The sequence below is a fragment of the Corvus cornix genome, chromosome 1 (genome assembly GCF_000738735.6).
Source record: "Corvus cornix cornix isolate S_Up_H32 chromosome 1, ASM73873v5, whole genome shotgun sequence".
Taxonomy (NCBI): Eukaryota; Metazoa; Chordata; class Aves; order Passeriformes; family Corvidae; genus Corvus; species Corvus cornix.
The window spans coordinates 79,791,104-79,811,928 of NC_046332.1; the positions used below are offsets into that span (position 1 = coordinate 79,791,104).

At 36.0% G+C, this 20,825-nt stretch overlaps 1 protein-coding gene across 3 annotated transcripts in view; it reads right to left on the reverse strand.

The window, feature by feature from the left end:
* FGF14 (fibroblast growth factor 14) overlaps positions 1–20,825 on the reverse strand; it is a 384,596-nt gene that overhangs the window by 148,357 nt on the left and 215,414 nt on the right. Inside the window, exon 2 of one of the 3 annotated variants that reach the window (XM_010394117.4) lies at positions 18,916–18,955. The exons of the other annotated variants lie outside the window; for them this stretch is intronic. The gene's annotated coding sequence lies outside the window, so the exon portion shown is untranslated. The remainder of the gene's footprint in view (positions 1–18,915; positions 18,956–20,825) is intronic. 3 annotated transcript variants of the gene reach the window in all.

Genomic DNA, 20,825 nt, shown 5'->3' on the forward strand with positions numbered 1-20,825 from the left:
TTCATTTTAGCAGGTTAATCTGCTGGATCTACGTGCTGATCCTGCTCACCATGTAGTCACAGTGCTGGAAGGCAGAGAAGAGGAATGTGAGACCACAAAAAACCTATGTCCTCCCAGATGAATGACTTTATAAAAGCTTAGTGTATTTTCTTAAAATGTCTGGTGCTCTGTAAGAGGTGGTTGCCTTGCATGCTTGAACTTCTGAAGTTTGCGTGTTAGTCCGGCAATTGTTAGCAGAAGTGTTATTGCTACTGGAAGTCTACGACTGTAATATTCTATCACAAGGATTTCATAAATGTTTAAAATAATTGAGTTACATTTTTTAAATCAATGGAAAGCTACTTTAATGAATGTTCCTGAGGTTTTTTGTAAAGAGACAGTAACTCATGCGAATGGTTGGGCTATTTCAAAGTCAATGGCAGGAACGTATGATGATTTAAAGACTTTTTGTATTGAGAGAAAGGAGATGATATGGTCTCAAGGAATTTTCAGACTATTGTATAGTGTTTGCAAATGTTCTTCTATAGTTCAACATTGTGATTACTAGATCAGCTATTAAACCCCCTTTAGAAAACAAACCTGAAGAATAACTGTTACTGCAAATTATTTTGTATGTGATCTCGGCTTTCTGAGAAAATATAGACCAGTCTGACCCAAGTCTTAATCATGACTTCTGAAGTACAAGGCTTTTAAGGTTTGACCTGTGCACTGGAATTCACTGATACTAAGCACAAAAGCTATCATTCCATGGTACAAGTCCTGCAAAGATCTGTGGTAGTGTGGTCCTACCTTGGCTTTCCCTGTGTAGCAACTGACTGACTTTAGTAAACTACTTATGAATTCAGATAATTTATAGGACGTTGTAGCAAGGTGGGATTTGGCATCTTCTCCCAGGCAACAAGTAACAGGACAAGAAGAAATGGCCTCGAGCTGTGCCACGGGAAGTTCAGGCTGGACATCAGGAAGAATTTCTTCACTGAAAGGAAGCATTACAATGGCCTGCCCAGGGAAGTGATGGAGTCATCATCCCTGGATGTATTCAAGAAAAAACCAGATGTGTCCCTTAGTTCTGTGGTGTAGTTGATGTGGTGGTGTTTGGTCAAAGATTGGACTCGATGATCTTGGAGGTCTTTTCCAACATTTATGATTCTATGATTGTCTTAAGTTGTTCACTGACCTGTTTTCCCAATTGCTTCAAACATGCAGATTCAATGACTGGGTTGTGTGAGACACAGAAACTGCATATTTATATTTGTTATAATGTTGAAAACCTCTTTCATACCAGCCTACTTCATAACAAGTGCTTATTTTTATTACAGTGATAGTACCAATGAAGTGACTTTTCATGGAATCAATGGCAAAATGTCAATGATTTTGATAGATCAGACCCAAAATGGCTGCCAATTACAGTACTCCAAATTTATTTTGAATGCGTTTAAAAATGTTTATCTTTGTTGAGGCAGTTGGGGAAGAGCTGCTTGTTATTTCAGCTTGCACAAAATTTATTTGTGCAACAAGAAATATTAGAAAAGGATAATAAAATACTGCATTATACATGGTTTCTGTTTTTCTGTTGTGGTGGATCAGAGCACATTACATGGTTAGTTTAATGAAAACCGTTAGAAATTGATGACTAAGAGTTACATATGCTGAAATAACTGTCCTTTGTAAGAAATGGCTTCAATGATGAGAAAGTTTGTGGCTTCTTCCTCAAAAAAAGGTGTGATTTTAAATGCCTGGACCAGAAAACACAGCCTGGTATGAAGTAATAATACTGAATTTGTCTTAAGTAATATAAATAAAAGTAGGGCAAAAAGGGAAGGTAGTGGCTGAATCCTAAGGAAGGAAGAAGACATAAGTAATAGCTACTAAAAACCATGAAGGAAATAGTTTCCCATCGATGTAAAATAGATATATAGATTAAGTCAGAAAAGAGGTTTGCAAATATTAGTTAGTATAGTTGTTTATAAAGTATCATCCTTGAGAAGAAGGTTGTTTATTATGCTAACACTTCAAAATAATAACAAAGCTTCTTAGTTTGCTATAGCCCTTATATATAAAAACATATTTTCCTAATTGATGGCTTCACGCATACTGATATCTGTGTGAGAATATCTTACCTTTGACCTCACTCACAATGTTTTATACTATGAATTAAAAGAAATGTCAGAGACTTTCATTAGGCAGTCCATCGAGACTTTACATCGCATAAAATGCAGGAATACACACAAATCAAGAACGTGTGGTTTAAAAATTACTGTGGATAACATGAACTAAAGCATATCAAAGAGGTTTTCTTTAAACATGTATGCAAAGAAATTGGAAGTAAACAATGGATTCCAACACTCAGATGATAGTGAGGTTAACCATTAAGTGAGGCTTTTTTATTTCCACAGTGAAGTGGAATACAGAAGAGTAACACAGTCACAGTTGCACATGTAGAAATTGAGCTGGTAGGAAACACACTACGGTTTCCTGAACATATGGCTCAAAAGTTTGGCATCAGAGGGTCAGCAATTAGCCAGAGCTGTCTCCTACTTTATGTTTGGGTTTGATATTTTTTAAAATCACTGGAAGTTTAATGGCCAAGTTTAAAATTTTACAGTAAATCAGAGTGTTTTGAATATGTGATAGTTACAGCTATTATTAATGAATGGGTTCTGCTAAGGATTGCTTACAAAATAACTGTGCTTATGTAAGCCAGATATATTTATGAAACTTTATTATGTAAAACATACTACCTTGACATAGAAGTTATACTCAGGAAAAAATTGTTTCCTTCTGTAAGAAGCTGTAGCTGAGATTGGCTTGTGGTAAATTTAACACCAAAACTTACATAGTAAAAACTCAATATTCTACATTGAATAAGAAATTTCTCATTAAACATTTTTAAGGGAGGGGAAAAGAAAGAATATGTTGTTATCTTCAGAAGGTCAGCTTCACTTCGTAAACTGTAAGTAAGTATGCTGGAAAATTAAACTTTCTTGGAATATGCATGCAAATATAATTAAAGCCCTAAAAAGTAGGCAGAAACCCCCTGCATAACCTTGGTAAAAGTTAGTTTGCTGATTTATTTGATCATCACATATCACCACTTCCAAGGAAGGACAATCAAAGAAATCAGAAACAGAAGTAGGTGAATTCAAATCTATTTGTTCACAAAGGGAGATAAAAGCCAGAATGCATTGGTTCTTAAAGAATGTTATTAACTCGTCCAGTGTTTTGCTGAAATGCATTACTTTGATACAACAAAAGAACTATGAATGCAGGTATTATGTCTGATGTGTTTTCCATGTCAGAATCCTTTGCTAGACCTTCTCTAAATGCATGAACTACATTGCTTCAGCTTCTAAAAATTGTTTTAGTTAAGACTTAAATTAATGGAAGGTTTAAATCTTAATACCATGCTAATTTTGATTTATCAAAATGAAAAAGTTTCCTTTCGAAAAGGAATAACTAATGGAAGTTTCTGACGTATTCAGAAGCAGATTTTTAGGCTTTCTTGACTTTTTTAAAATAAAGCTGTTATTTGTTGGAGACTCGTCACAAAAGGAGTCATGTCCTTAAAGGGTTATCCTATAGGAGGAGTCATGCCCTTAGAGGAATATTCAACAGGAGGTTATCATTAGGCTAGCTGTAACAACGACTATTAAAAAAAGAAACAAAAATTGCTGGACCTCAAAAAACATCAATATTGGTGGTTCCAGCCAATGACACATTACCGAAGTTGTGGCTACAATGGCAGACACATAAGAGCATACAAAACTCACTGTTACTGCACATTTAAGTCCAAAAGAATATGATTTTTTTTCCTGTTTAGCTATATAAAATATCTTGCTATTAAACTGGAGGCTTGCAAATTAATTTCCTTTTTAAAATAGGCTTTTGGACAGAAATCATACTCAGCTTGCTTTGGTCAATAGTTTCTAAAGCAATTTAAAGGAAATTTCCAAAGAAACTCCTCAACTCTTCCATCACATAAACAAGAAGCTTGCTTTCCTAGCAAATGGCCATGTGTTTATCACCCCAGCTTTGAACCTCTCAACCTAGGCCAAGGCTTTCAAAAGCAGGCTCCGGAGGCAATGCTTTTAGGGTAACAACCTATCCACCAACACTTGCAAAGGCTAATAATCTCCATTTTTGGAAGGCCAAGCCAAAATCCTTGCCCAAGGTTAATAATGTCAGTCATGATACAGGACAGTAAAAACCACTGAGCCCTTTTCCATCTGTTGTACCCATACAAATTCTCAGTGTTTATTAAATAAATCATACATAAACTGGTGGCCAGCGGCTTATACATAATTTCTAAAATAACCTCATGTTTTGAAAATCAAAATAAGAATGATAGAACGTGTGCATTGGAATGAGCATTGAGGAAGATAGCCATTAACAACTGATATTTAAAGGAATAGTTGTCTATGTAAATTAGCTCATAAGGGAGATATAAAGACACCTTTTGAACAACCTAAGTTCGGCAAAAATGTCACAAAACAAATATTTCTTGAAAAAGCTGTCTTTAAAAAATATGTCCTCACTTTTCATTGTCCAGCTATTGTACCATAATGTTAAAGCTTGAGAACTGGGAAGTGGAACAAAAGTACAAATAGAAGCCAAAACAAACAAAAAAAAAAAAAAAAAAAAGGGGGGGGGAGGGGATTTAAATTATTATTTGTGTCAGTGGAATACATATGGTGAAAACTAAATTTAGATTGGCTGTGATCCCACATATCCCATTAATTTTGGCTTTCAAACACGGAAAGACTGGAACAGGCTCAGCACAGTGGGGTCCTGGCCCAAGACACAGAGGTATTAGATGAGAAGAGTAACCATGCATAAATATTCACATATAAAATAGGCAGGAAGCAATGCATGTAATATCCCACATACTCATTCTCCCACATCCCTGAAATGCCTCCCTGAAATGTATCTGCATGAAGATCAGATATTTGTCCTTAATCACAACCTTCCATTGTCTAATCAGGCACAAGAAGAGTTTGTACACTCCACGGTTGACAGGGCAGAAATTTTTAAAGAAAATATTAAGGTTAGTATGAACAAAAGGAATGGATGTATGGTTTTGTAGAGAAGGGGAGGAGGGAAAGTGAATGTGCAGGTATGAAAGGAAGCAAGCTTTGATTTACAGGATATTGGTTTCAGCTTCAGAGAAAGAGTTAGTCAAGAGGATCCCTAAATTACAGTCAGCTCCTGGCTGGAAATCATACTCAAAGAAATCTGCCTGTAAATTTTGCAGAAAGCTGAACTTTTTTAATTCTAGTGATTGATCTGTAGGCTCAGTGGTCATTACACCACTTCTCACATTACACCATTTCTCATTGGACCAAAATCTTGAATTTTTGTATGACAAATTTTCCACTTAAAAAAGAACAATGCAGGATTTTTTTGGTTTCACCTGGCATTCCACAACGGTGCCCCCAGCTGCTTCTCTAGCCTGATTGGCAATGTGGGTGCTGAAGATCCATAGCCTGGAAAATCACTGCAGAAAGAAAAGTTCCCCCAAAAAAGGAATCCCAGGAACCCAGTACTGCAAGATTCAAATTCCCCTGTCAAAGAAAAGCTATTGCATCCCAGACCTGGAATTAGAAAAATATCTGTACTCTATCAGCTATCACCTTGTGTCTGTGTACTAAACTGGGAGTCACAGTGCAAACTGAAGTGTCCCATGCTGTATTTGTCTGTGTATCAAACCAAGATGACCTGAGAATGAGAAAACTTTACATCCTACAGGCCTATCCACTTAAGTCGGTGTTCAGATACAAATGATGACTATTAGAATTGTTCTATATGATCTCAAATTTTAAAAAATCCACATAAAAGGATTCAGACTAAATTGGTTATCCTTCCTAGTTTTCTTTGCTTCTGAAAACTTGCCTAAATGAAGTCTGTTATTGAAAGGTGTGCTTATCATTCTTGTGAACTAAGGAGAGAGATTTTACTTGGGAAGGTAATAGAAGTGAGAAAAGGAAAAATAAAAAAGCAGCAAAAATGCAGCTACACTGATTTTTTTTTCTCCTACCCCAGTTGCTTTCTCTTTTGATCTGTTGTATCCCACATCTTGATAAAAAGATTAAGGACAGTACTTGAAATTAAAATATGAATGAATTGCTTCATTAGGGTTTGCAGGTTCCATTCTGGAGTAAAAGTACACAACTGAGGCTTGACATAAAAGTAAGCTGTGTTTAGGGTACACTAAACCCACAGTAATATTTCAAGTGTAATATTGCAAACTACTACAAGTCAGCTGGAACATGTTAGCTGTTTCTGGCTGTCAAAACAAGACAAGCTATGATTCAAAGAAAATATAGCTATTTTTACTGCTAAAGTTCTGCAGTTGGCCCTTAGTTACAGGTGAGGGCACTATAAGCAAAAATAAAACCTCGGGACAGGCTAAATGAAGATTGTTTTAAAGTGAAATATCTTTAAAAGGCACAATGAAAACATGCTCACTGACATTTCAAATCAAAGAACAGTAACTCTTAAATTGAAAAGAGTTTTATATCTGGTATATAGACACCATTGTTTAGAGAATAATTGGAGCTTTTCACTATAAAATACATATTATATGCACATGCATATAGACATTTGAAGATAATTGCCAAAACTCAAAATTCATATAACCAAAGTGATGAAAAGTTAAATCTTCTGCCCAGTGCACCTAATCAGGGAATGATCTGAGGTAAAACTGAAAGAGAAATGAAGACACTAGTTCAGACATTTTCCTCTATGGTTATCAAACCTCACTTTTAGTTTTGATAGAGGAGACCTGGTATTCTAAGGTAGCCCTGTTTTTCCTAAGTAAATGCAACTGCAGAGAATTTCTGTACTTGTTTTCAAATAGGTTTCTGATATAACAAAATACATCACACACTCAAAATTATTTGAAGCTTAAATGTTAGTATTTTCTTTTCTAAATTACTAAATATGGCTTTAATATTAGAAACTAGTATTTTTTTGGTAGTACTTATATTTTCCAAATACAAAAGGCATTTTGAATGACAGCTACCATGACTTTTCCATTAGATATATTATTTCAGCTCAAAATACTTAATTGAATTGAGCAGGAAAAAAGGCCACATTTAGTCACTGGTGTAAATGAGATGATTTTAAAGAACGCTCAGCATCAAACTGTTCCTCTAATAGTGAAGCACTTTTTCTATTTGGTTGACTAAGCACACAATTTTAAAGGTCAGCAAGAAATGAATAAAGTCTTTACTTAAAAGTTTTGAATATGGTTTGAACCTTGACTTCATAATCATTTTTTACAGTCTAAGATATGGAATAATGTAAATGTAAGGCATTTTTCTAGAATTACCAATAGAAAAAGGCCATCTGGGTTGTCTGAAAACTGGTGTGAGAGAACTGAAGATGCTGGCATGTGCGTGCACAGGAGTGGAGTCTTGTATTTGGTTTCATTTGAGTAAAATTCTTAAAAATAAACAAAGAATAAAATGTTCCAAGAATATGAAGAAAGAAGAAAAAAAATAGTTACATTCTCTGGGATTTTAAAACTGGGCTATTACTGCATTGCTTCAATGAAACTATGTAAGCAGAAATATGCTGTGATGAAGAACTTCATGCAGAGAAGACAAATGGAAATATTTGATTCATTTACCAGAAGTCTGTTGTCTTTTGTGAAGCACTACACATGAGGTCCAAACCCTAAGATATTAAAATTTTTAACTAATCCAAGTTCTGCAGGTTCTGTGACACTGGACTATCAAATGCCTGAATGTTTGGATCCAGCCCCACACTTAAAACTATTGGATACAAACATAAACAAAGTCAGCTTGGCAAACAGAGGGCCTCACAGCGGGGTTCACTGCTGAAACTTGGGATTTCAGGCTGATTTTCCCATGCATCTTTACACTGCCTAAACACAAAAGCTAGTCAGCTCAGATTCTAGTAGGTCAAAGTCATCTACTAGCTAGGCCAAAACTACACACTGTGTGCCTACCTACATGTTTTGCTCAATGCCTCCTTTATTCACAGCAATACTGGCAGAACTGTCCAAGCCCAGGATGGTCCCCAGGATCCCAAGAGAGGGAGCAAAGTTGTCTGTTAAACACATGATGAGGGTGAGGAACCAGGAGCATGATGATGATGCAGTCAGCTGCTCCTAGAACACTGCAAGAAGACTCTTTTCTTCATGGAATGCACTTTTCTGACATTTTGAAAGCATATGTACCTATGAGCTCGATGACACAAAATAAAGCCAATGATGTCACAAGGAGGAAAATACAATTTTTCTTTCAACTCAGGGCAGTCAGGATATCACCTCATGTTTCATGTTTTGAGAGAAAGTGAGCACTACTTTCATGCACAAGTAATTTAAGTTAAACCTGTACCACTTTGATAATGTTACATTTGAGCAGCTACTGTTAAAACAGAACTGAAAGAAACCAAAGCAGTGCCTTGTTTTTGCAATAGCAAAAGCACGTGGAATAAAAAAAATCACAAGCTGTCACATAAATTTAATCATTTAACATAAATATATTTTCTTCCTCTTTTTTTTTTTTTTTTTTGCAATAGAAACAGTATGAATGTAGACATTTATCTGGTCTATATTCCGCTCATAAAAGTAGGTAAGTTTTACTGAATCTTCCATGCAAATGAAATTAAACAGTTGGTATTTATCAAAAAAATGATGAGAACACTGTCGGGCAAAAAAACCCCTAAAATCTATCGCTGAAGTTAAAAATATCTATAAAAATTATTCTGATGACACCTACCCATGTTATTTAATAGTCTAAGTTCCCAGAAAAAAAAGAAGATAAGCCTTCCTTCCCACCTTCCTTTTTCTTCCAACATCCTTGCTGCCACCAAAGCTCTTATTGATGCAAGTGTCTTGCAGATCATATACTTTCTAGGGGCCTCAAGTATATCCATATATTACCAATCATCAGTCTTCCAGTTTCAACTTTTCTTTACTCCAAAGTGGTAAAAGTACGTTTTTTTAAGAAATAATTTTAGATAATGCAATCCAACTTTGACAATTTGTGATGGATGAAACTTCATTTTCATTGCAAGCTATTTAAATCATGTGTATAACACCAAATAGAAAATCACTTATATTGTCTAAAACACCAAAAAGAAGTTAGTTTCCATCAGAGCATAACTAAAGAAACTCTCTCCAAGTAGGTTCAGAAAATCCTCACCTGTGTGAGGAAAAATTTGTTTAATGACAGACACAAAAATACTGGCAGTGGGAAAGTGGCATAAACAGCTGAGGTTTTCAGCAATGCTCTGCCGACATCAACAGCAAAGGGAGGAGAGCCTCGAGGTAGAAGGACTGCTATGCCTCAGTCAAAACCCAAATATTTTTGGAGATTAGGAGCCCACTGAAGGAAGTAATTGGCCCAAGAGATGGCAGTACTTATGACATGGATGTCTAAATTCTTCAGGGGAGACATCTTCTTCAAGACTTCACACAGTTTTGAGTCAGCAGCAGTATTTACCTAATACCAACATAGATTTACGGCCAAGGATCAAAAAGAAAAATACCATTTTGCTGTTCTAGCATCCATTTCCAAAACCCTCCTGATACTGGTTCAGTCAGATTTACCTTATTTAATTTGTTTGGGATTGCAGGCCTGCATGACAAATAAAGCTGAATTAATTTGTGTTTCTTGTGGTGAAGTAAGCTACACGTGTAAGAAAAGAATATTTATTTTTACTAAACCAAAGCATTATCTTAGCAAGACTAAGTATGAGTGTCATAATAACCAAATATTCATGCAAATTAATGTCTGAAGAAAATGTCTGATTTTTAGGCTAAGACAAATATATTCTCACACACTTCTACATCACATAAATGCATTTAGTAAACAGCTAAAGTAGCAATGTGTTTATATATCATGACTTTTATTATTTAAAATAATTCAATTATCTTGTTTCCTCTGGATTTTGCTCTTGCCCTAGCTGGAAATATAATCAAAATCTTTAACTTCGCCTATTTATGCAACCACAGAAAATGAGGTACTTACTATTGCAAAGAAAACAAGTAACAAAATAATTAAAGGTCAAATTTTTGACGGCTCCATCCCAAAAAATGACCAAGCAAGCAAGGGAGCAAAGAAAAAAGCTAGAATAGGTCTATGTATCATTAAGGTGCTGCATTACATATTTTAAAAGGTGTGTATGTGGGTGCACACTGCAGACAGATGACAAATCAATTCTTCAGGAAAAATACGCATTATGATTATTAAATGCTAACACAATTATAACAGTCAAGTGCCACATTCACTCAAGGTATGATGATGATATTCCACAGATGAAAAATTATTAGTAAATTTTATACCTGCACTTCCATAAAGAAGGTTAGAGGTTGCATCTAAGATTACCAAATTTAACATATTAAATATCAACAGGTTCTTAATGGATTAAATTTATTACTTTGAAAGAAAAGACAAACCCAAGAAGAGGGGGAAAATTTTCAGATATACTGAGTAAAGTTTCATTGGATTATTCTTTGGTGCTTTTACATTGAAATTTGTGTTTCCTCTAATGTAGTGCTGGTCTTAGTAAGTGATGTCAACTTTAAAATATGCCTGAAGAACAGAATGAGGGCTGGTGGTGAAACAATTTATGAAATGATGCATAAATAGCCTGTGCAGTTTCCCTGTGAGACTTGACAAAACATACTGGATTCTATCCAGACATCAAAATGTAATTAAGTATGATTTATTATGTATATTCATAGATTATTCATGTCTGAACACTTCGCTTGCTTGAACTGCATCAGAGTATTTGGCCCTGATCTAAAAAATATTTTAAGTGAAAAATCAGATTAGAGAAAGTTTTCCTAGAGGAAATAATTTTTTCTTTGTCTTTCTCTACACATCTAGAGCAATTAATAATTTGAGACATTGGATTAGTGTTAGACCATTAATCTAAATATTTAAAATAGAGACAGATGGTGCCAATACAACACACAGTGTGATCCTGCAGGAAAGAGAGCCTAACTATGGGAGCAACACCAATATTCCATATGTTCAGGCTGGTGGTGAACAAATTAAACAGAAAATGATTTGGTCCCAACGGCAACAGAATTGCCACACTTCCTACATAAACCAACAAGTTGTCAAACCAGTTCAAGAACCACCCCATGCTAATCTTTACATTTTCTTGTCTTTGTCCGGACACTTTTCAAATGCACCAAAAAATGGCTCCACTGAGCCAAGAGAAGCTCCATTTTCTCTCATTTCTAAGGATGAGAAATCCCTTAACTGTAAAATCCTGCCGCATTAGCCTTAGCCTGTTGTGTTCTTGATTTAGTGGATTGAAATTTTTGTTTAAAGAAGTGGTACATGATGATTAAGAAAAGAAGATGTGCATTCTCTCCTTGCTCTACTCTTCCCCTCCGTTCCCTGCTTGGTGTAAAGATGGTGGTTTGTAAATGCTCTGCAAATTTCAGTGCGGCTCAAAGAACTTTTACAGGACTTTGAGAAAAAAATAACCACCACGGCCATCCCCTCCAGCAGTAAAGGTATTGCCATTGGCCATGTGCCTGACAAACATATTACTACTGCTTCCTTTTTTAAAATATGCCTGTTTTAGCTTTCCTGTGCACCCCAAGCTCTTCCCTCCTCCAAGCTTTCATTTGGCCCTCTTTTTGGTGGGCCAAAACACAAAATTTGAGACCCTTTAATGGAGCCACATTTCTATGAATTTCTGTGTGGTAACTAGCACAGTGGGAGGCCAGTCACTGGCTGAGGACAATGAGAAGCTCTTACAACACCAATATTAATTTTGGGGCTTGTCATATCCTGCTACCAAACCCTAAAGGGTGTTTGCAAAACCTATGGACTGTTTATCTGTAAAAATGTGCTGGAAGAATGCAGAGAGGAAAGGGACTAAATAATGGAATTTATTCTGGAATAAAAATTAATACAAATGAGAAGGGTATTCAGGTTGAAAGAAATGCACCTAGTCAGCAAGAAAGTGTTGTAACAAAGTTCTAAGCAAAATGTAGAAAAAACACATTTCCAAAAGGAAAAATCATGCAAATTTTTTGGGTTTTAGCCATTGAGCTATCTAAATAATACTGTCTAATTTTATTTATTTATTTATTTATTTGAAAATGCTTAGCATCCTGTCACTATGGCAACAATTTTCTTTCCTGAGTGCCTCTTTGTTAACATTCCCTTGCTGTAGTAATGCTTCCATCACCATCTGGCAGTGACAATTTTTTTGCTTGAGTGAAAATTCCTCTAAAGTATAAAAATCAGGCCAGTTATTTTTAGAAAGCTGACTGCCCCAGCTCTTACCGACTTGCAGAGTTCCAGTCAGAACCTCTGTAAATTCAGTCATGTGATATTGATAACTTCAAGAAGAAGATAAGCAACAGTGTGAAGAATGATTGAGTTACAAAGCTGACCAGCTGTCCTTTTGCCTTTGATAGAGAATGTTTATTTTTTAAATTTTTTCAAGAAGTCATGTTTTAAAAACCACATACCCCATCTCACCTCCTTTGCTGCACTAAAATTCATTGATATTAAGCAGATGACAAAATGAACTCCATTATTGGTAAAATGTGTTCCAAGAATACCACATGAAGACTGGGAAACCCTCAGTTTCCATGGTAAATCATTTGATTCTAATACATTTAATAAGCGTGTTTAACATTCCATACTCTGTGGGTTAAATTGAAATAACGTAATCACAGTTATTAGGCCAAATAAATAAGGTAAGAACTCAAAGGAAGAGCAAAAACTGAGTATGTACTGACAATGATCCAGGCTGGACAAATATGGAAGGAAGAGCTCTTTCAAACATATACCTCCCTTATATCTACATTTTGATATTTCAGTAACTTTTCTGAATTCTCCTCTAAACCAGAGAACAATGTCATTGCGTCACAAGTATAAAATGAGCATTATTTTTCTGATAGAAATAATCTAAGTGCTACTAAATATTTAATCGCAACAAACGGTCAAGTATCTATTTTGCAAATCTAGTTATTGGGTGTATATGAAGAGTGTAGCATGGGACTACTTTTTTCAGATCACACATCCAAGCATGTGCCGCTGTTGATTTCTCCCTTCAAAGTCCAGAGCATAAGACCAGAGTTCTGTTCTGCTCCCTGCAGTGAACATATAAAATAGGCTCCTTTATATGCAAAAAATTTGCTTTCCATGTGTGTTCGTATACAGACAAATCTCTACCTCAGTGATGGTTTTATGGCCCTGAAAGTAAATGCTATCAGGAAAAGAAAAAGGAATTGACAGTACATCGTAGGCTGGCATTTGGAAACAGGAGAGAAGCATGTAGCTTGACCAGAAACATTGATGGAAGAAATATATTGATGATCACAAAGGGGAGTGGAGAAGTTGCAATGTCTTTTAAATTCTAGGCCAACTCTGTAGGGTTTGAAAGCTTTGTAGAACACATATGTTTTAAACTGACAATATTTAATGTGGAAACTTGAGAAAGAATCTGAAAAAGAAACCCAAAATATTGAGTCCTATGCTGCACAGTATCAAATTACTCATATTTCTCAGTGAGAACTCTGTAAGTAACCTTAGAGAAATTACTAAAGGTCTGGTTATCTTTGATGATTCAACGTTTCTCAGGGTTGGTATCTCAATACAACTCCCAAACAGCAATTTTACAAAATCTAGGCGGGGTTTTGGTTTTGCCTTTGGTTTACTTGGATTTCGTTTAACTGGTTGGTTGTTTCCTAACATTACTGAAAGCTTCCCCTCTTTCACAATGGACTAATTTTGGATTAGGTTTAATTTTTTTATTATTGAAGAAATAGGTTGCCAATTTTAAACATGAGATGAACTTGTTTTTGAAAAGACTGAGAAGAAAATTCACTATTACATCCCTAGTTTCACTTTTTAGAGAAGGTTACCATGTGTAAGATAACTTTGGAAAGGTCTATGAGGAAAACCATTAACGATTTCCTAACCAGAAAACAGAATGATAACATGGAGTTCCTTAGACAAAAGGACAAAGTTTTCATTTTCTTCTTTATAAAGTAAAGAAATCTAATTTTTATTGAAGATCATTAATATTTCTTTGTGTTACATACCATTGTAAAGTGCATAGTTCTTTTCTTTGGCAAAAGGGTGATCTTTTGAAAAGAGAAACATTCTGTCTTCCAGTCTCTTTTATAGAGAAAATTTAATACACATATTTACACAGGCAGAAGAAATTATCTAAAAGTCACATGAACAAAACCAGCAGAGCTCTTAGAGCTATATATTTCTTGAATGGACTTGTGAAATAATAATTTACCACACCCCAGTCATAAGAATGATGCTAAGACAAGTCTCTAACTCTGCTCAGATTGCTAGGAAGGATCAGCTTCTAATAGGGCCAGTCTCTCTCTACTGAGCATGAATAAGCAGCCCTGTATCTTAGAGAGGATAGAGGGAAGCGAGCTGAATCATAACCCTGCTTGTCAGTCATCTCCAGCACTGCTGGGCACGTCAGACACAGCTTCACAAAAGTCAGAAGTGCTGGATTATGAAGGAAGCAAGGGCACAAACATATTTTTTTAAAAATTATTTTTATTTTTATTAGCAGAATTAGACTGGAGTAAATTTCATAAATTGAGCAAATAATAGAATGGTTTGGTTTTGCTTCCCCATGCTCTACAGATTTGCCTCAAACTCAGGAAAGCTAATATTTTGCTAATATTTGCTCCTTTCTTCAGAAGTAGTTGCATAAGAAGGCTTCTTCTTCTTTTTGGCTGATGTCTATTTTGTTTGGACATCAAGTCCATGACTAACAATTTTCCCTCCACGGCATCTCCAGAATCCCATTTCTGAGTTTAACAAGAGAACTCTCTTCTCTTACTACTGCTAATGAGAATTATAAATAGCTTGAAACAGGCAGAAAAAAAAGTGGATGGGCATATTTACAAACTTTTTATAGTAATTTTAAGCAAAAAGGTCAGAAGCAGAGGGCCAAAAATTATTTTAAAGACAACAATCATTCTAGTAATAATAAAATAAACATAATATATTTAGCGTAAAGCAAGAAAATTTTAAGCTATGGGTCAAAGAAAAGCCAGCCAAAAGTATATATATCACTGCAAAATAAATAGACATCAGCATCAGAGTACTGTTAATCTGATTTGTAATACCAGAATAGCAGTTTTCAGGTACTGATGCAATTCAAAACATGACATCTTTCTAATTTGCACTTTAAAAATTCAGTATGACTGAAGAACTAGGTTTTTTTTTAAATTAACTTCACACTGTAAGTATCCAGTCTCAACGCCTACCCCTCAGTATTCTTAAGTGCTGCATTTCATTATTTATAACAGAAAAATTATTAAAATCTAGGAAATGGCAGAAAATACACCCACACACCTGCTACTAAGTATTTACTTATGCCACAGGAAAGCTTTGTTTAAAAAGGTTTTGTATTCTTAGCAAACAATGTATCTAATTCACCACACTAGGAGTGTTGTCGCAAACTTTTCTTATGCCAAAACCAGCAAATACAAGATTGACAAGCTGCAATATATACCTTTTGTTCATAATTCAGACAAAATGGATACTGGTGTCTCCGCTGCTAGCAAAGATTTCTGGGTGATGCAGAATTACCAAGGACTCTCTACAAGTCCCCCAAGTACCACTATTCCTCTTCAATGCAAATGGTAAAAGAATCACTGCCCCACACCCATTCCCATTAAAATACCTCTGATCGACAGTGCCACGATAAAGATATTTTGTACCAGTATAACCTGGAGGTGGTGCCCCCTCCACTACAGGCCAAGAACAACTCTTGAAATTAAAATGGATAACCTTTTAGGCTGCATGGACAGATGACTTTTTTGGTGATTACATAGATGGATCACAATTCCATTAAAAAAAAAAAAAAAAGGAAAAAACCCAACCCATCTGCAACCAGCTCAGATAGAACTTAATCCACAGTAATTATTCATCCCTTTGAAACTTTTAAAGTGCCATTATTGTTGACATCTTAGTAGCCCATGCATTTTCTGTCAAACAGACAGCTCTATTCAATATGTGTCATGTCTATGCAATAGTTATCATGAAAATTAATGATAAAGTTATGAACCTCAGAATAAAAGCAATTAATTTTTTTTCCAAATGCCAGCAGTACAAAACCTGTACATCTTAATTAGTTCTTTATCATCTTATTTCATATTTTTCCACAATATACAGTTATTATTTAGATTAAATACACTTTGTGGACTCATTTTCCATCATGATAGAGTAATTTTGCTCCGTTGACAATGTCAGTTTAGGCTTTACCCTAGTCTGGGAAGAATGTATGAAAGTATGGATTTCCTTGTATTGGGTTTGTATGGCCAGGTTTTAGTAGCTGGGAATCACAGGGGTGACTTCTGTAAGGAGCTGTCAGAAGCTTTCCCCATGTCCAGCAGAGCCAATGCCAGCCAGCTCCAGGATGGACCTGCTGTTGGCCAAGGCCAAGACAATCAGGAATGATAGTAATGCCCCTGTGATAACATATTAAAGGAGGGGAAAAAGTATTGTGGAGATGTAATTGCTCTCAGAGAAGAGAGAATAAGTGAGAAGAACAGCCCTGCAAACACCATGGTCAGTGAAGAAGGAAGGGGAGGAGGTGCTCCAGGTGCTGGAGCTGAAATTTCCCTGCAGCCCATGGTGAACACCACGGTGAGGGAGCTGTGTCCCTGCAGCCCATGGAGGTCAATGGGAGTGCAGAGATCCACCTGCAGCCCATGGAGGAGTTCACACTGTACCAGGTGGATGCCTGAGAGCAGCCTGTGAACGCATGAGAAGCCTGTGGTGGAGCAGACTCCTGTCTGGGACCTGCAGATCTGTGGAGAGAGGAGCCCACGCTGGAGCAGATTTCCTGGTAGGACTTGTGACCCCATGGAGGACCCATGCTGGAGCAGTCCTGAAGGACTGTGCCCTATGGAAGAGTGATCCACATTGGAACAGTTCATGGAGAACTGTTGGCTGTGGGATGGACTCATGTTGGAGAAATTTGTGGAGAACTGCTTCTTGTGGGAGGAACCCCATGCTGGAGTAGGGGAAGGATTACTCTCCCTGAGCAGTGGCAGGAACAACCTGTGATGAACTGACCATAACCCCCATTCTCCCTGCACTGCTGCACAGTTGGAGGTAGAGCTGGGAAGGAAGGAGGATTGGGAGGAAGGTGATTTTTAAGATTTCTTTTACTTCTCATTATCCTGCTCTGATTTTTTTAGTAATAAACTCAATTAATATCCCCGAGCCTGTTTTGCCTGTGATAGTATTTGGGGAGTGGTGTCTCCTGGTCCTAAACTCAACCCATGAACCTCTTGAGTCCCTTCTCTCCCCTGTCCAGTTGTAGAGGGGAGTGATAGAGAGGATTCGGTGGGTGCCTGGCATCCAGCCAGGGTCAACCCACTACATTCCTCTTAAAAGGACCAAGCACAGAGAGATCACACAAAATCCCTTTGTTTCTAGTTTCACAGTAGAAAGAAAAGAATTATCTAGATCATAGATGTTGTGCGAGTCCATAAACAATAACAGCATGCTGAGGATTAAAGTAATCCATTATAACATGTTTTTCTCACAGGAAAAAAAAATCTATTTTACTGAGCATCTAACAGATAAAATTTATTCTACCTTTTCCACTTAGTTTTTTGACACACAATCTGTGCAGATCAGTTAATGTACAGGATCAGATCTCTTATGTGCTGTCACCAAGAGAAGCGCAGATTCGCTACTCTGTTGAGAATTTACTGGTTCTGTTCTTGTTTTCAACTGAAATGGAAAGGCTTTCCTATCATCAGGGTGAATACAAATGCAGCTTTTGTTTCATAATTATCACAGCTATTCAGACCTTGAAAATATGACTTGTTTTTGCTGTAGCTGTACTGTGCAGATCTTAGGGGTGTCATAGAAACTAGGAATGATTCACTGAGAAGACATGTTCCTTCTCAGTCAATAGTGAACCAACAATCCAGAACAAAGCAAAGAAAAATTGGTCTAGTGAAGATCGTATCTTTCTTGAAACAAGTTTTTGACACATCATTTGCTTTTCTCTATTCCTTTTGATAACTAAATTCAATAAAGCATTTTCCCCATAATTTTTTGTGCTACAGCTATGATGCTTTATGTATCTCTCTGATAAACAACTTGTACCTTTTTAATGAGAGAGCAGAAATGAGAACTTCATGACAGAAAAAATCTCACCAAAACCCAAACCAAATGACAATGGCTTTTGAATAACTTCTGCACTTTTGAGTGAAGTGTTCAAATACCACAAAACACGGCACTTTTTAAAGTGCTGTCTGTCCTACCCTTAGAAGTAATACAACTTTGCTGTCTAATGGCAATCTTTCCCTTTATTTTACAAAAAGGATACCTTTACCTCTGGATAATCTGTGTTATTCATGGCTGACTACCATCTCCCTGTGTCATTCAAACTAAGATTCTGCAACTAGAATTTAAGTTTACAACATTTTGATGAAACTTGGACCAGAAAAGCAGGTGGTTCTCTATCAGGTCTACAGCATTAGCTTTTCAAAAGAGCACAGTCTATGCATGTAGTTGATTTTAGTTTAAATAGTATGATTACACTTTCCCCATCACAGCTGTTTTCTCCAAAATCCCCATATACAGTAGCCTGTTATATATTTTTAAAGATACCAGCTGTCTAGAAGACTTCTGATATTGCAATGTGATATAGAACCTGTCAGTTTAAGTTCAGTCACATTGTGTCCAAGAGTAAGCACAGTCTGATTCACTGCCCATGTGTACCTAATATTTCATTGGCATTCTTTCTTAAAATGTTGCAGGCATTTAACTAACAAAAACTGCGAAGATGTGTTTTTATAAAAAGCATCAAATAGCAGTATGAGGTATCACCATATGATTGAGCAAATTCTATGTTAAGACTGGTAAGTAGGGAGAGACAAAGGAGAAAGGGAAAATTACATACCACTATTTGTGTTTGTTGTAGTCCTCCCTCTTCTTCCACCCTACAAAACAAGATCCCATATAGCAAGCGTTATCTACCTACTAGGAAGCAGGAGGCAAAAAGATTGTCAATCATGGGGTATTACATACAGAAAACTTCCACCCTTTCTCCCCTTTGCAGTCCTTAAATAAAATATGAAAAATTTTGTAGAACAAGGAAATATACTATTATGGAGAAAGTCAGCATAATGTAAAAAGGGGAAAGAAGGAGGAAGACAGGATGGCAGAAAACAAGACTTTGACAAAGACAATTACTATATACGTAATTTAGACCTTTGTAATTCCTGTCTCCTCCCATCCTACAAAACAAGATTCCATACAACCAGTTGAAGTGGTAAGAAGTGAAATTGGCAGATCAGAAATTTAGACAGGATCGTCTAAATTGCCAGCCTGAAGAATTCTTCAATCAAATTATATCTTAAGCACCAAGTCTTGATAACAATAGTGGCAAGAACTGTATGAAGGATCAAATCTCAGCTTTGTAAGTAACAAATACTGCTGCCTCTGTCCTTGGTCTAGAAGATTAAAATGCTTCAAATGAGCTACTTATGAACAGGTACACACCAAAGATTTTCTGTGCCAAATTGAGTATCTTCATAGCCCTGCATATTTCTAGAATTACTAAAAACTTCCTTTCTCATGGAATGAAACAGACCTCTTCTTCAAATGAGTGTGATCTAGGTCAGGGGAGATGCAAGAACATCTGATGGCTCTTAAGTAACCAAGAGGTATAGCAATTCATGTGTAATGTTGAAAATTGAAGGAGAAAAACACAAAAGTTCATCTGGAAGTAATTAGTTCAGAAAAATACTGAATTCTGACTCCAATAACTGTTTGTGTAGAAGAAAATCATAGGGCTCAAAGAAACTTATGTTGAAAACGTTCTAATATCTATGTTTTGAAATAAGGAATATACTTTGCTTAATGTCTAACAGGTTGTATCTTGAATACAGTAGGCACAGAAACTTCTTGAGTATTAAAAAGAGTTTTTTGATGACCTTATTGGAAGGAGGAATTAACACCCAATCAGAGATCACTTGATAACAAAACCATTCTAAATTAAGAGAGCTCAACAGATGTAAAACAGCTTCAATTCTTAAAACTATAAAGAGAAACTGACGTTGCAACTATAAGACAACTAGGGTGTAATCATTACCAGAATTGTAGGTAAGTTTGAGAAGATTGAAAGAATATTTGTTAAAATACATACATTTCTGCAGCAGGTTATTGCACTGCTTTCATACACATTTAAGTAGGCAACTAAGCCAAAAGAGGAGGAGAGGGGAAATTAGATACTCGTGCAATCACTGGTGAAATATTACAACAGGACAAGCTTCAGAAACAAAGTTTTCTCACATGTTAAATAAATGCATCTTCTAACTGCTAGTTCCGGATCTTAAACGATCTGGTTTCAAGAAAATCAGAAACTATTCTTCTATATCACTTCTCATAGGAGTTACGGTTCATTCACTAAGCCATAGAAAATGGAATATAGTTAGCTGTATATTTTGAAATAAATATTACACTACTGGGAAGTTTCCAAACTTTAGAGCGTGATCTTTTTCTTAAATGATCTTTATAAAAAAAATTGTCTACACAAAATGCAAAAGTTTGAACATATAAAATTAAAATTCTTCAACTCCTTTTGAACTCTCCTTTAGAACAATATAATTAAGTCATGGAGGGTAGACAGAGCAAGACGGAACAGCAGTATGATGGAAGAAGTAAAATCCAAGAGAAGACAAAATAAGTTGATTTTTTTTCAATAGTAAACCCAGCAGAAGAAAACTTTGAGGCTGGTTGAAGATTAAATAACCCAATCCAAAAAAAAAAAAAAAAAAAAAAAAATCAACTCAGAATCAGAGAAACTGT